This window comes from Phalaenopsis equestris, unplaced genomic scaffold (assembly GCF_001263595.1).
Source record: "Phalaenopsis equestris unplaced genomic scaffold, ASM126359v1 Scaffold224097, whole genome shotgun sequence".
Lineage (NCBI taxonomy): Eukaryota > Viridiplantae > Streptophyta > Magnoliopsida > Asparagales > Orchidaceae > Phalaenopsis > Phalaenopsis equestris.
Genome location: NW_018242189.1, coordinates 224339 through 239787, shown reverse-complemented (window position 1 = coordinate 239787; position 15449 = coordinate 224339). Strand labels below are relative to the sequence as shown.

Below are 15449 nucleotides of genomic sequence, written 5' to 3'. Positions count from 1 at the left end.
TATATATCTATATATATATATATATATATCTATATATATATATTTATATATATATATCTATATATATCTACATAGCTATGCATGTATGTATGTATGTATAAAAGTTGAACTTATCATTGAAATAATGTTTAGTGGGCTCCGTACGTTTACTTGAAAAGCAGAATGTAGGATCAAATCTTACATAGTTAAAGAAAAAAGACAAAAAGAATATAGTACCCTTTCAAGTAATAGTACAATTAACAGTAAAGAAATGCTGATTGAACTTAAAATAGCCGGTAGAACTGTCTATTGAATGCCCAAAATGCTATCTTCTCCAAATAGTGCACCAATATATGAACCATAAGATTAGCCTTCCAATTTGAATTAGGATAATATAATGCCTAGCATCACTTCTACTCCAATAATCCAACCAATACGTCTAGATTTGGCCAAACCTACTTGTTGAAGTGGAGCCCGTCCAAAACGATATCGAGAAAAAAAAAAGGGGGAATTTGCTTGCCGCCTAACTACTCCCGCCTACCGCCCACTTGACTGTTTCATTTTTCTGCGGTTCGCGAATAAGACTCCTTTTTTTTGGTTTCGTGAATCAGGCATCTCCCTCAATTGCATCTCTTTCTCTCGTGATAAGAAAGCAGGGCGTAGTGGTTTCACGGGATTGCAAGGCTGCGACTGGAATTGAAAACGCAGCAGAAGAAAGGAAACCGAGCGATCTCTCCAATACGAAGAAAGAAGATATCGCAACTCGTCCTTTGATAGTTGTGAGCGGTGAAGACAGGAAGGAGGAGCTCTTGCTTGCCGTGAAGACAGGAAGGAGGAGCTATTGCTTGCGGTGAAGATTTTCTTTTCTTTGCACTTGTCTTCTTTGGTGGCTCTCGGATAAAAAGAGAGAGGAATCAAGAAACTTCTTTCTTGTAATTGTCGACGTGGTTGACGTTGTAAATCCTCAAGCAACAAAATCCTCTGCAACAACGTGGATGTAGACAATTTGCCGAACCACGTAAATATGTGTGTTCTTTTCTAGTGTGAATTTTGACGTTCTATTTTTCGCTTTGTCGTCGATCGTTTTATTTTAAATTATCACAACTGACATCAGAGCTAATGACTGCAGATGAAATGAAGGTTTCAGGAATCGAGAAATTTGATGACACAGATTTTGGTTAATGGAGGATGCAGATAGAAGACTACCTCTATGTGAAGAAACTCCATCTTTCGTTATTGGGGAAAAGATCTGAAAGGATAGATAATGCTGAATGAAATCTGTTGGATCGACAAGTTTTTATTGGGGAAAAGATCTGAAAGGATGGATGAGGCTGGAATGAAATCTGTTGGATCGACAAGTTTTAGAGGTTATTCGATTGACTCTATCGAGGTTCATTGCATATAATGTCGTCAAGAAAAATGACGATTGTAGATCTTATGACAGCCCTGTCAAGTATGTATGAAAAACCATCGACGAATAACAAAGTATATCTGATGAAAAAGTTATTCAATTTGAAGATGACGGAAGGTACGTCTGTTGCACAACACCTGAATGATTTAAATACTATCACAAATCAATTATATTCTGTAGAAATTGAATTTGATGATGAGATACGTGCACTGATCTTATTGGCTTCATTGCCAAATAACTTGGAAGCTATGAGGATGACTTCATTGCCAAATAACTGGGAAGCTATGAGGATGACTGTTAGTAATTCTGCAGGTAAATCAAAATTGAAATATAAAGATATTCGTGATTTGATTTTGGCTGATGAGGCGCGCAGGGTAGATTCTAACGAAATCTCAGGTTTGAGATCAACATTAAATGTTGATTCTAGAGGAAGATCACAGAACAAGAACTCAAACTGGGAAAGATCAAAATCAAAGAACAAAAACAGTAACAAGTCAATGCCTTGTAAACAAGTAACTTGCTGGAATTGTGGCAAAACTGATCACATATAGAGAAACTGCAGAAATCTTAAAAAGACGGAGAATGACAATGCAAATGTGGTAACTAAAGAATCACAGGATGCACTACTGCTGATAGTTCATAGTTCTGTTGATGACTGGATACTAGATTCAGTGGCTTCTTTCCATACAACTTTCTATCCGGAATTAATGCAAAATTATGTTGTAGGTGACTTTGGGAAAATATATCTGGCAGATGGAGAAGCTCTAAACGTAGTAGGAATAAGAGATATTGACATTGGACTTCCGAAGAATAACAATTGGACTTCCGAAGAATAACAATTGGACTCTGTTGGACAACTTGATGAGACACATTCTTGACCTGAAGAACCTTATTTCTGTTGGACAACTTGATGAGTGTGGACATTCAGTAGCGTTCTCAGATAGCACCTAGAAGGTTACTAAAGGAGTACTGATACTGGCTCGTGGTAAGAAAACAGGTACGCTATATATGTCTACTGGTTTAATTAACAGTGTTAATACTACTGTTGTAGAGAGCACAACAGAGTTGTGACATTACAGACTTGGCCACATGAGTTAGAGGGGTATGAAGGAACTTCAGTTTAGAGGCAAGCTATTAGAACTGTAGTCAGTTGATTTCAGCATGTGTGAGAGTTGCATTATGGGGAAATAAAAAAATGTCAGTTTCTTAAAAAGTGGTAGTACGCCAAAGACAGGAAAGCTGGATCTTGTACACACAGATGTGTGGGGACCTTCTCCAGTGGCATCTTTTGGAGGCACTCGTTAATACATCACATTCATTGATGATCATAGCAGAAATGTGTGAGTTTATTTCTTAAAGTATAAATCTGATGTATTCAGTGTTTTCAAGACTTGGAAGTCCATGGTTGAGATAAAGACATGCTTAAAGCTGAAATGTCTGAGGTCTGATAATGGTGGTGAGTACATTGATGGTGGGTTTAGGGAGTACTGTGCAGTTCAGGGCATCAGAATGGAGAAGATCACTCCAGGGACACCACAATAAAATGGTGTTGTAGAGCGCATGAACATGACCATTAATGAGCGGGCTAGAAGCGCTAGAAGCATGAGATTGCACCCACCCACTTTCTGGGCAGAAGCGACTCCCACCTCCTTTCTAGGCAGAAGCGGTCAGTACTGCAGTTTATTTGGTCAACAGGGGGTCATCTGTTTCATTAAACTGTGAATTACCTGAAGAAATTTGGAGTGTGAAAGATGTCAAATTTTCTCACCTTAAGACTTTTGGATGTCTTTCTTATATTCTCATTAATCTTGATGCTCGAAGTAAGCTTTATACTAAGTCAAAGAAGTGTTATTTCATTGGCTATGGAGACGAAACATTTGAATATCGTTTCTGTGATGATCAGGGTCAGAAGATCATAAGGAGCAGGAACATGATTTTCAATGAGAAGGTTATGTACAAGGACAAATCCTGTATAGTTTCTGAAACAATATTGTAGGAATCTGAGTTGGTAATATTTGATGATTTATCAGAGGTCACAGTGCAGGATAGAGATGCACGTGACGAGAAGAGTGGATCCAGACATCCACTTCTATTGTTCCATAGTCAGTTTCAAAGCAATCTACCCCTACAGTTACACTTCGCAGGTCAGAAAGGGCTAGACGTTCTTCACAACGTTATTCTCCAACTTTAAACTACATTCTGCTGACAGATTGTGGAAAATCAGAGAGTTATGAAGAAACATTGCAAGATGAAAATTCGAGCAAGTGGGAGCTTGCCATGAAGGAGGAGTTAGATTCTTTGCTAGAAAATTAGACTTGGGAGTTGACAGAACTTCCACCAGGGAAGAAGGCGCTGCACAACAAGTGGGTGTACCGAGTGAAAACTGAGCATGATGACAGTAAGAGGTACAAGACTAAACTTGTTGTAAAAGGTTTTCAGCAAAAGCATGGTATTGATTATTCCGAGATTTTCTCTCATGTGGTGAAGCTTACAACAATCAGAATGATACTGTCTATGGTGGCTACTGAAGATCTCTTCCTTGAGCAGTTAGATGTGAAGACAGTCTTTTTTCATTGGGATCTTGAAGAAGACATCTACATGCACCAACTTGAAGGGTTCATGGTACAAGGAAAAGAAGAGTCACTTTGCAGATTGAAGAAGAGCTTGTATGGCCTGAAGCAAGCTCCTAGACATTGATACAAAAAATTTAATAATTTCATGCACAGTGCAGAGTATAATAGATGTCAGGCAGATTACTATTGCTATGTCAGGTATTTTGACAATTCCTATATCATCCTACTATATGTGGATGATATGCTTATTGCAGGTGCTAGTATTGATGAGATCAATAATCTGAAGGAGCATATGTCAAAGCACTTTGCAATGAATGATTTGGGAGCGACAAAACAAATTTTTGGTATGAGAATTGTCAAAGATAGAGTCAGATGCATGTTGAAACTCTCTCAGGCTGAGTATGTGAAAAATGTACTTTTCAGATTCAATATGGATAAGACCAAACCAGTTGGCACACCCTTGGGAAGTCACTTCAGACTCAACAAGAATCAATCACCCAAGTCAGAGGAGGAATAAGATCACATGAGTAAGGTTTCTTATGCTTCAACTATTGGTTCACTTATGTATGCTATGGTTTGCACCAGACCTGATATTGCCAATGCAATGTGAGTTGTTAGCAGATACATGAGTAATACTGGAAAGAAACATTGGGAAACAGTGAAGTGGATCTTGAAGTACATAAGAGGATCTTCAGAAATTTGTTTGTGTTTCTCAGGAAAGAGTTCAGAGGTACAGGGCTATGTTGATGCTGATCTAACTGGAAACATTGATACCAGAAGAAGTACTATAGGTTATATTTATACTATTGATGGCACTGCAGTATCACGGGACTCTATTTTGCAAAATACAATTTTGTTGTCTACTATAGAAGCTAAGTACATAGCAGTGTCAGCGGCTGCAAAGGAGATAATATGGCTACAGGGCTTCTTGGAGGAATTGGGCAAGAAGAATCATAAGGACATTCTCTACAGTGATAGTGAGAGTGTCATATTCCTTGTTAGTAATCCAGCATTTCAGTCCAGGACTAAACACATTTAGATCAGATATCACTTCATACGGTCATTGTTGAATGACAGACAATTTTTGCTTGAGAAAATTTGTGAAAGCCAAAACCCTACTGTTATGTTGACAAAGGATGTTATTCTGGAGAAACTGAAGCTGTGCGCAACTTCAGTTGATCTTCTAGCTTGAAGACAGGGGCCTTGAGTTGCAGGGGTGGAGGATATCACATTTTAAGAAAAGGGCGACACCGCCAGTGGAGGATATCCGTTTGAGGAAGAAGACGTTGTAGTCTATGTGCCGGTCTCCAAGTGGGAGATTTGTTGAAGTGGAGCCCGTCCAAAACGAAAATGAGAAAAAAAAAGGGAATTTGCTTGTCGCCTAACCACTCCCGCCTACCTCCCGCTTCACGGTTTTATTTTTCTGCGGTTTCGTGAATAAGGCTCTCTCCTTTTTTTGCTTTCATGAATCAGGCTTCTTCCTCAATTGCTTCTTCTTCTCTCGAGATAAGAAAGCAGGGCGTAGTGGTTTCACGAGATTGCAAGGCTGCGGCTGGAATTGAAAATGCAGCAGAAGAAAGGAAGACTGAGCGATCTCTCCAGTACAAGGAAAGAAGATATCGCAACTCGTCCTTTGGTAGTTGCGAGCGTTGAAGACAGGAAGGAGCTCTTGCTTGCGGTGAAGACAGGAAGGAGCTATTGCTTGTGGTGAAGATTTTTCTTTTCTTTGCACTTGTCTTCTTTGGTGGCTCTCGGATAGAAAAAGAGAGGAAATAAAAAAATTCTTTCTTGTAATTGTCGACGTGGTTGACGGTGTAAATTCTTGAGTAATAAAATCCTCTGCAATTCTGTGGATGTAGGCAATTTGCCAAACCACGTAAATCTGTGTGTTCTTTTTTGGTATGAATTTTCTCGTTCTATTTTTTGCGTCGTCGTCGGTCGTTCTATTTCAAATTACCACAACACTACTGATAGGGAAGTGTCTGCGGTCTGTAGTTGGGTCCCACGATACAATGAAAACAGGCGCTCCACGATTAAGTCCAATTATTCTAAATCGTGCGGGTTTCGTGATGCCACAGGAATAGGAGTTCCATCCTATAGGAAGACCTAACTAGCAATTATGGGTACATTGGCAAATTCTATTGGGGGGTTCTTACCTTTTCTAGTTTATTTTATGTGTTCTCTCTTATAGTTAAGATTTTTTCTTGTAGGAACCATAAATATTTTGTTATTTTGTTGTTTAGGAAACATTTGCTCGACAAACCTTAGAGGTTTTTTAGAGTCGTCTTTCTTATCCCAATCCAAAATTTTGAAAACAAAAAAGAAAACCCCAACACACCCGAAGCATTTCTACTACAATTGCTAGCTCTAAGTCTAAATTTTCAAAATCAAGTCTTTCTATCGTTACCAAAAATTCACCCTGGCCAACTTTGAATCGCAGTTCTAGATCCACCGAAAACTTGATTGGGAGGAAATGACACAATATTGCTTAAGAGAAATTCCCGAAGAGGTTTCTAGAAGCTTACTATAGAAGTCATGCAAAGAAAAATCTGCCAACTGCAACAGAGGCTTGCTGCTTCAGATAGAAGAAAATCTGGTGTGGTTCTTTATATACACACCCGTGACTCGTAAGATCGAGAGGAGGAAGTACAGGGAAGGGAACCAACCTGCTAATTGGCTTGCCAGGAATGGTCTGTCATCTGTTGAGAGTCTTGTTTCTTATTCCCCACCCCCCTCTTCTTTTTTTGCTGGCAGGAGATGCTTTAAATGCTCCCCATTTAAGAGTTGTAAATTGTTCTTCACATCAATGTTATCATAAATTTCTTTGGGTGGGGAATGTTGCAAGGAAAATTTGAGGATCTTGGCATAAGGTTTGTAAGTCTAAGAGGGCTGGCGGGTTTGGTTTTAAAGCTTTGAAACATACTGTGGAAATAAACCTTTGCAAACTTTGGTTTAAATTTAGATTGAACTCATCTCTATGGGCTTCCTTTATGGATAAAAAAATATTGTGCTCAAACTTATCCTTCTCAGGTTAAGTGGAAGGTTGGTGATTCCCATATTTGGAAAGCTGTCGTTAATGCTAGAACTATTGCTAATGATTTCATTTTTTGGGACATAGGTGATGGTTGTATCTCCTTGTGGAATGATAATTGGGGATTGTCACATCTCTCTGAACACTCTCACCCACCTCATACTAATTCCTTATTGGTTTCTGATTTCCTTACTCAAGATAGCTGGGATTTTTCAAAATTGTGCTCTATTGTGGGGGAGCAAAATGCTAAGCAAATTATCATTATTCCTATTAGTCCATCTCGAAAGGATCTCCTCATGTTCAAAAGGAACAACTCTCAATCGGTTTGCAAGCTTATTTATAGCACTTTACACTCACCATGATTGGTTCTGGGAAAATGGATTTGGCATAAATTTTTATCTCCCTCTATATCCTTTTTCCTTTGGCGCTACCTCACTTCTTTAATACCTATTGATGACATCCTTAAGTTGAAAGACCTAAAATTGGCCTCCAGATGTCATATGTGCAAGATTGAGGAGGAAGATACGAGGCACATTTTCTTAGAATGTGTTTTTTCTTTAAATGTTTGAAATATGCTTGGCTCAAATTTCGGTATTTATTGGTTACATAGGGGCACTTTAAGCAATTATTTGTGGCAATGGAAGGATTTTGATATTTAAAAAAGGGGGTTTCCCCTCCCTTTATTGGTCCTCTGGCTTTTATGGACCTCCCGAAACATTTTTAAATACAATATTTCCCCCCTAATTGCTTCTATGACTGTTGCTTATGTGCTTGCCTACTATAATAAGGCTCTAAGGGCCGGTTCTATAGATGCTCCAAATTTAAGGCCCCCCGGCTCATTAGGTGGGCTCCCCCTTCCCCGGGCTATGTTAAAATTAATGTGGATGGCTGCTGGCATCCTGATTATGCTGTGGTTGGGGGCATGTTTAGAGATTTTGAGGGTTGGTGTCTCTGTTATTTCACATCTTCTGTTGTGGCTGATAATCCATTGACCACGGAATGCTGGGGGTTTTTCTGGCATGAACTGCGCTAGTGTTTTCAATTTTCATAAAATTGAGGTGGAAACTGATTCTAAATTACTTTATGACATTCTTTTGGATATCTCTCCTCTCTGGAATATATTTTGCATTTTTAAATGTATTTTAAGATTTATGGCTGAAAGACATCTTGATGTAATTTGGAAATTCATTCATAGAAAGGGCAACTCCACTGCTGATTGGTTAGCCAAGCACGCAGGGGAGGTCTGCCACGTCGGTATTTACCCCCCTACTCCTCTCAGATGCCTCCTATTTGGGGATAACTTGAACCTGCCTTATGTTCGATATTAAGCTTCTTCCTTTTGCGAGATATATTATGCTTGACAGGTTTCCATGTTGTTGCTGCAGGGCTGGTTTTCTGTCTCCCTGCTTTTTGTCTCTGTTTCTTCTTTCGTTCTCACGGCTTCTGTCTCCCTGCTGTTTGGATCTCACTGCTCTACGCTCCGGTTATTCAAACGGATTTTTGGTTGCTCGAGGAATGCTTTTTGAGAATTCAACTAATTTGAAGACACTTTTTGTACATCGTTTTTTCTCTTTTACATTTCAAGTTACACTTGAACACAGGTTTACTTATTTTTTGGGTTTTTGTTCATTGGTTTTGGGTATACCTGTATTTTTGAAATTTTCTTTTTGTGTGAGTTGTGCTGGGGGAGAGGAACCCCTATGGGTGAGTTAAATGTATTTTTTTGTTTTCATAGACGGGGATCCTGCCCTCTTCTAATGCTGTACATTTTCTTTTAATTAATGCGTAGGATATATATTTGGGGGGAAAGAGCAGCAGTGGCTCCTTACGTGTTAATATAACGAAAAATGTACAAAATTTGGAGGGGGGAGGAGCCTCGTCTAAAAAGATAATTAAACACACTCATTGGGGTTCCTCCTCCCACAGTACAACTTACACAAAAAGAAAACATCAAAATTACAGGTATACCCAAGCCAATGAAAAAAAAATCCAAAAATAAGTAAAGCTGTGTCCGTGTATAACAGAAAAGAGAAAGAAACCACAAAAATTGACAGCAGGAAAGTCCTAATCCTCTAGAACACTTCAGCGAGCAACGATGCCAATTGGTATGTCGGTCAACTGAGCAGAGAAAACCCAACAGCAGGGAACCAACGAGAACTGTGAGAGCAGGAAAGCCAATGAGACAAAACCAGAAAGGATGCAAACCAAAACCTGCCAAGAATAAAGAGACCGCAAAAGGGAAGGTGCAAACCAAACCATCGTACAGAAACGAGAGCCCCCAACCATAAAGTCGAGCAGCACAAATGTTAAACTCTAACATACGACAAATTCAGGTGTTCCCCAGTGAGGAGCGTTTGAGAGGAGCAGGGGGATAAATGCCAACATAACACGCCCCCCCCCCCTGCTTGCCTGGCTAACCAGTCAGCAGGGGAGTTGCCCTCTCTATGGATGAAACTCCAACTCACTTCCAAGTGACTTTCAGAAATTAAAACATAAATATGTTTAAAGATGCATATAATATCCCAACGAGGAGGAGAGATACCCAATTATATATATCATAGAACATTTTAGAATCAGTTTGCACCTCAATCATGTGAAAATTAAAAGCACTTGCCACCGTTAAGGCCAGAAAAACCTCCCAGCATTCCGTGGCTAATGGATTGTCCGCAGCAACAGGAGAAGTAAAGTAACATATACACTTACCCTCAGAATTTCTAAATATGCCTCCAACTACAACATATAAATGGTTCCAACTACAATTCACATTTACTTTAACACATCCAGAAGAAGGGGGAGCCTACCTGATTAAACGAGCGGGCCTAAAATTCGAAACATCATTGGAACCAACCCTGAGGACCTTGGTGTAATAGGCCAACACATAAGAAACAATCATAGAAGCAATAGGAGGAGAGGAATTATATTTAAAACTGTTTCTCGAGGTCCAAATAAACCATAGGACCAGTAAAGGAAGGGGAAACCCTCCCCCCTATCATCAAAACCCGTCCAATGCCACAAATAATTACTTAATAAGCCTCTACGTATCCAGGGGATACCAAAATGTAAGCCCAAAAAATTCCAAACATTTAAATAGAAAGCATATTCAAAAAATTTGTCTCAAATCTTCCTTGGTAACTTTGCACATAGGACATCTCGAAGCCAATTCAAGGCCTTTCAACTTAAGAATGTCATCAATAGGAAGTAAAGAAGAGAAAAAATGATATAGAGGGAGTTAAAAATTTGTGTCAATTCTATTTTCCCCAAAATCAATCCCGGTGTGAATGTAAAGTGCCATAGATTAAATAGATTAACTTGCAAACCGATTGAGATTAACTTGCAAACCGATTGTGAAGTGTTCCTCTTCCACACGGGGAAATCCCTGCGGGAAGGGGTAATATGATAAGTTTAGCATTTTGTAGCATTTTGCTCCCCCACAATAGAACAAAGTTTGGTGAAATCTCAGCCATCTTGAGAAAAGAAATCTAAAACTAGTAAGTTGTTAGCATGGGGAGGATGAACATATTCAGAGAGATAAGACAAACCCCAATTATCATTCCAGAAAGAGATGGTACTGTCACCAATATTCCAAAACATGAACTCACTAGCAGTCGACCTGACATTAATAACAGCTTTCCAGATACGAGAATCACCAACCTTCCACAAAACCTGGGAAGGGTGAGATAGAACACAATATTTCTGATGCATAAAAGAAGCCCATAGAGATGAACCCATTCTAAATTTAAACCAAAGTTTGCAATGATTTATTTCAACCGTATGTTTCAAGGCTTTGAAGCCAAAACCGCCAGCCTTCATAGGCTTACAAACCCTTTGTCAAGAGCTCCAAATCCTCTCAGCACCATTGCCCACTCAAAGGAATTTATTAATAAGTCTCTCTATGACATTTATAACACTTTTCTTCGGATTAAACACTTGCAAAACATATAGAGGAATACTGTAGCACGCTAGAAAGCAAAGATATCCTGCCATCAGTAGAAAGGAAAACATTTCTCCAATCGTAAATTTTACGCTTGATTTTATCGATAACATCATCCATATGTATTTGTTTTCTCCTTCCCCTAATCAAATTAACCCCCAGGTATTTAAGAGGGAGAGAGACATAATAATAACCTGTATAAGAGACCCCCCAATGAATAAGATATTGCTTAACTTGTTTGCCAAAATACATCTGACACTTGTCACAATTAAAGAGAAGACTCAAACAATTCTGGAAGTCATTTAAGAGCCAATTAATTGTTTTAAAGCAGGTTTAGAAGCATTAGCAAAAATAATAACATCAACGGCCTAAGCAATGTGAGAAACCACCATTTTGGCCTTATGATAAAACTATGTGTGGGGATGTATCAGCTGGAAATGATTGAGCATTCTAGAATGATAATCAAGAGCTAAAATGAAAATAATAGGGGAGAGAGGGTCCCCCTGTTTTATGTCTCCATAAGCTGTGAAAAAATCATAAGAGTTACCATTAACCAACACGGAGTAATAGTTGTTAGCCAGCCATCTTTTAATCAATAAGCAAAAACCAGAATTGAAACCTCTGGCCCTCAAAACGTTGATGATGAAATCCCAATTAATAATATCAAAAACCTTCTTGATATCTAATTTGATAACAAGGTTGTCACCCCTGCATTTTTTATCGAGATCTTGTAAAATTTCCTGGGCTAAGAGGATATTATCAGAAATATCACGACTTTTTATAAAAGCCGATTGATGAGGAGAGATGAGAGAAGGAAAATGAAGTTGAAGGCGAGCCACAATCATAATAATTTTAGAAACCACAGAAGTGAGCGAGATGCGACGGAAATTCTTCCAATGTGTTTTATCATTTGATTTAGGTATAAAAACAACCAGAGCGACGGTGAAATACTTTCCAGGGTCTTCACCCTGAAAGAAACTTTGAATCGCGAGAACCACCTCTTTCTTAATGATGTCCCAACAAGAAATATAAAAAACAGAAGTGAAACCGTCAGGACCAGAGGTCGTTTGGGAATGTATATCTTTGAGGGCAGAGAAAATTTCCATCTCAGTGGGGGGATCAGAGGGAGGAAACCATATCTCTATGATCATCAAACATTTTCGAGAGAATATCAGTGACCGGGTGAGCCTCTGCATAAAGAGAGGAAAAATAAGTAGCGACATTGAAACCAATTTGATCAGCATCAGTGAGGACTACACCCTCATCAGTAACAATCTTAAGAATGACATTGATATTCAGACGGTATTTGATGGTGGTGTGAAAATATTTAGTGTTTCGGTCACCATTTCTAAAATGAGTGTCACAAGCTTTCTGTCTAAGAAAATCATCCTCAATAGTGATTTCCTCCAAGAGAGTATGGTGAACATGGGCTAACTTAGCAACAAGATCAGGAGTGTCGATCACCTGTGCCTCCAGTGCATCCACCTCTTGTTGGGCTTTCAAAAGCCCGGAATGAAAATGTACATTGCCAAAAATATCAAGATTCCACCTCTTTAAGAAAGAAGCCACATTCTTATGTAATTGCCATAAAATAAACCAAGGGCTGTCACTCCATCGCGAAACCCAAGCCTTTCCTTTTTAATCAAATCAGGAAAAGTAAGATGAGAAGTTCAAACATAAAGAAATTTAAAGTGATAGCGAGCAGATTTAAAATGAAATACCAAGCTAAGCAAAATAAGATTATGATCCGAAGCAGCATGGTTAAGATGTTTGACATGAGTAATATTATAGTAGCCCAGCAAAGAGGAGTTCCTCAGAAATCTGTCCAATCTCTGCATAAGAAGGCCCCTCCTCCTAGTATGGGGAGGACCCAAGAAACCTAAATCATTGAGGCCTGCATCTGCAATATGCTCACAAAAAAACGGTTAATAAGATTTGTATTAACTTTAGCACCACCCATTCTCTCTGAAGGAGATATAATCATATTTAGATTCCCTCCAACAAACCAATTATTAGAAATAGTAGCACCCATTTGAATAAGCTGTTGCCAAAGAAGTAATTTGTCCTGTAATAAAGAACTGGCGTAAATAAAGGTAGCCCAACCATGAAAATTCTCCATCTGATAATGAATTAGAATATATTGTACATTATCATCTATAATGTTGAGAGTAATATCCTTTTGCCAAAAGAGCCAAATTTTATTGTTCTGATTACTACAATGCATGTAACACTTGAATTTCTTGATGATATCCTCCTTATGAACCGACACAAACGGCTCCACAAGAACAAAAATGCCTGGCTTATGGACCCAACATAAATATTTTAAATGATTAAAGGAGTGGGGGTCCGCCACTCTCCTAATGTTCCATACTAGAATGTTAAACATTTTGGCCCATAACACCCCCCTCCTAGCAATCCTAGGGGGAAGATGCAAGTGTTCACCCTCAGAATGATATGTGACATCAATATTGTTTGAATGTGTCATATTAGGAACTTCAGATTTCCTTCTACTTCGTTTCCTGCTATATTTTTGAATTGTCCATTCAGATTCCAAAGCTAAGGCAACCATAGCAGTTGGGTCAGGCGGTGGAGTAATATAAGGTATTGTAGTGTGTTGTTTAGGTAGTTATGGGGAATTTTGAATGTGTGAATCTCCCGGCTGTGCATAAGGGAGCTGTACTGCTATGTCCTGTTTTGGAGGATTTTGTGCGGCAACAAACGGCTCCACAATTTCATCAGACCTCTCAAAGGGCAAAGGGCCCACTTGTGCTTTGCCCTCAGAATAAGCGGCACTGGTTGCCGCCACGCAGGTAGCAGTTTGTTGTACAACCGGTTCGCCAGGAGGTGTTCGATGGACAGATTTTTGTTCAGCAGAGGATATACGACCCGAAGTATTTCTCCGCAGTTCTGGGTGTAAGTGAAAACAATGTTTCGAATCATGCCCAAACATTCTGCAGTGCGAACAGTAATGAGGATGTTTCTCAAGAAGCACCGGTTGCCAATATCCCGTATGGCTAGAACCAGTATGGTTAGAACCAATCCAAACCTCCTCAGGGGGGGGTAAGGTAACATCACATTCTATCAAAATTCTAGCCATTGAAGGCCTCGTTAAGTTAAAGGTTGGGGCATCGAGCATTAACGGTTTACCGTACATAGCCGCAATAGAAAACAAAATTTCATGGTTGAACAAATGCACCTTTAAACCCGGAAGCCGAAGCCAGACTGGTATAATAGGCAGCTCAGTCTGAGGATCAAATTCAGTAGTCCATTTGAGGACTTTCATCCAGACATCCCCAAAATGTACTGTTCTTTGTGCAAAAAGTTTAGCATAATCATCCTCGTTAGAAAGCTGAATCAAAATATGTCTGCTATCAAGAGCACCAATCTTTCAATCCCCCGATAAGTTCAAGAAAGTGCTTCGGCAGGAAATCATATTTAGGAAGCCTGTATAGGAATTTACCTACAAGGTGAAAACGACAGGCAGAGGCAAGAATGAAGTTTTTCAGAGTTAGAGAGAAAAAACACAAACTTCCCCCCTTCCTCCCTTGCGACTTAATGAAATAATATTCCCCAGCAAGGATAAGAGATTCATGAAATGAAGAAGGAAACACAAACTTTGGAGGAGTGCCGGAGGAGGATCCCCCAGCAGTGACGCCTGCATACGTCTTCGCCATAGACGGCAAGAAAGCGCAGAGGCGAGGAAAGAAGAGGAGAACATAGGAGAAGCCAAAACCAGAAAATGAAAGGAAAGATCTCACCAGAGTTCGACCGTCGAGCGAGAAAGCACACTGTCAACATCGCAAAATCGCCTCCCGATCGCCAATGATTCCAAACCCTAGCGGAGCGCCCGAACCGCCCCTCGATTATATATATATATATATATATATGCTCATGCTTCCCTCTATGAGGTGATTGAAGATAGGGATGAAACGAACATTCATATTCAGATGACGGCAAAAGGTGTCTCCTAATACTAATGAGGAAGATTTAGAGCCAAACACAAACCATCTTACTGCTATTAATCAGTTAGTAGAACAGGCATTTCCCAAGTATTGGAAGACTGCCCTACACAAACTCAGGAACTCATCGCTGCAACTGTCTTTCCTTCTACGGATTAGACTGAACAATCTTCAGAAGAAGAATAACAGGTTTACACTTCTCGGCGGAGGAAGAAAGATGGGGACACTGTTCAGCTTGGAAACTCAATGGATGATATCTTGGTCACTCCTGACAATGGAACAACACTTCAGAGTTTGCTATCTGTATCCGCTCCAAGAACCAGAGGAAGAGGCATGTCTAAACTGCCTCGTCCATTGACACTTATTTTTGCATGTTTTCTTTTTATTTGAGTCTTTTGTATCTTTTTTGTTGGGATATCTTGGTACCATGTATCGTATGAGTAGGACATCATCTATTGGGACCTCTCATGCAACTTTTTGTATCATTTTTTTATTTCAATATAATCTGCCCTAGAGCTTCATATATATACATATATATGTATATATACATATATATGTATATATA

At 39.3% G+C, this 15449-nt stretch overlaps 1 protein-coding gene across 1 annotated transcript in view; it reads left to right on the top strand.

Annotated features, from left to right (window-relative positions):
* Positions 1-15449, top strand: part of LOC110037728 (2,4-dichlorophenol 6-monooxygenase) — an 81645-nt gene that overhangs the window by 17563 nt on the left and 48633 nt on the right.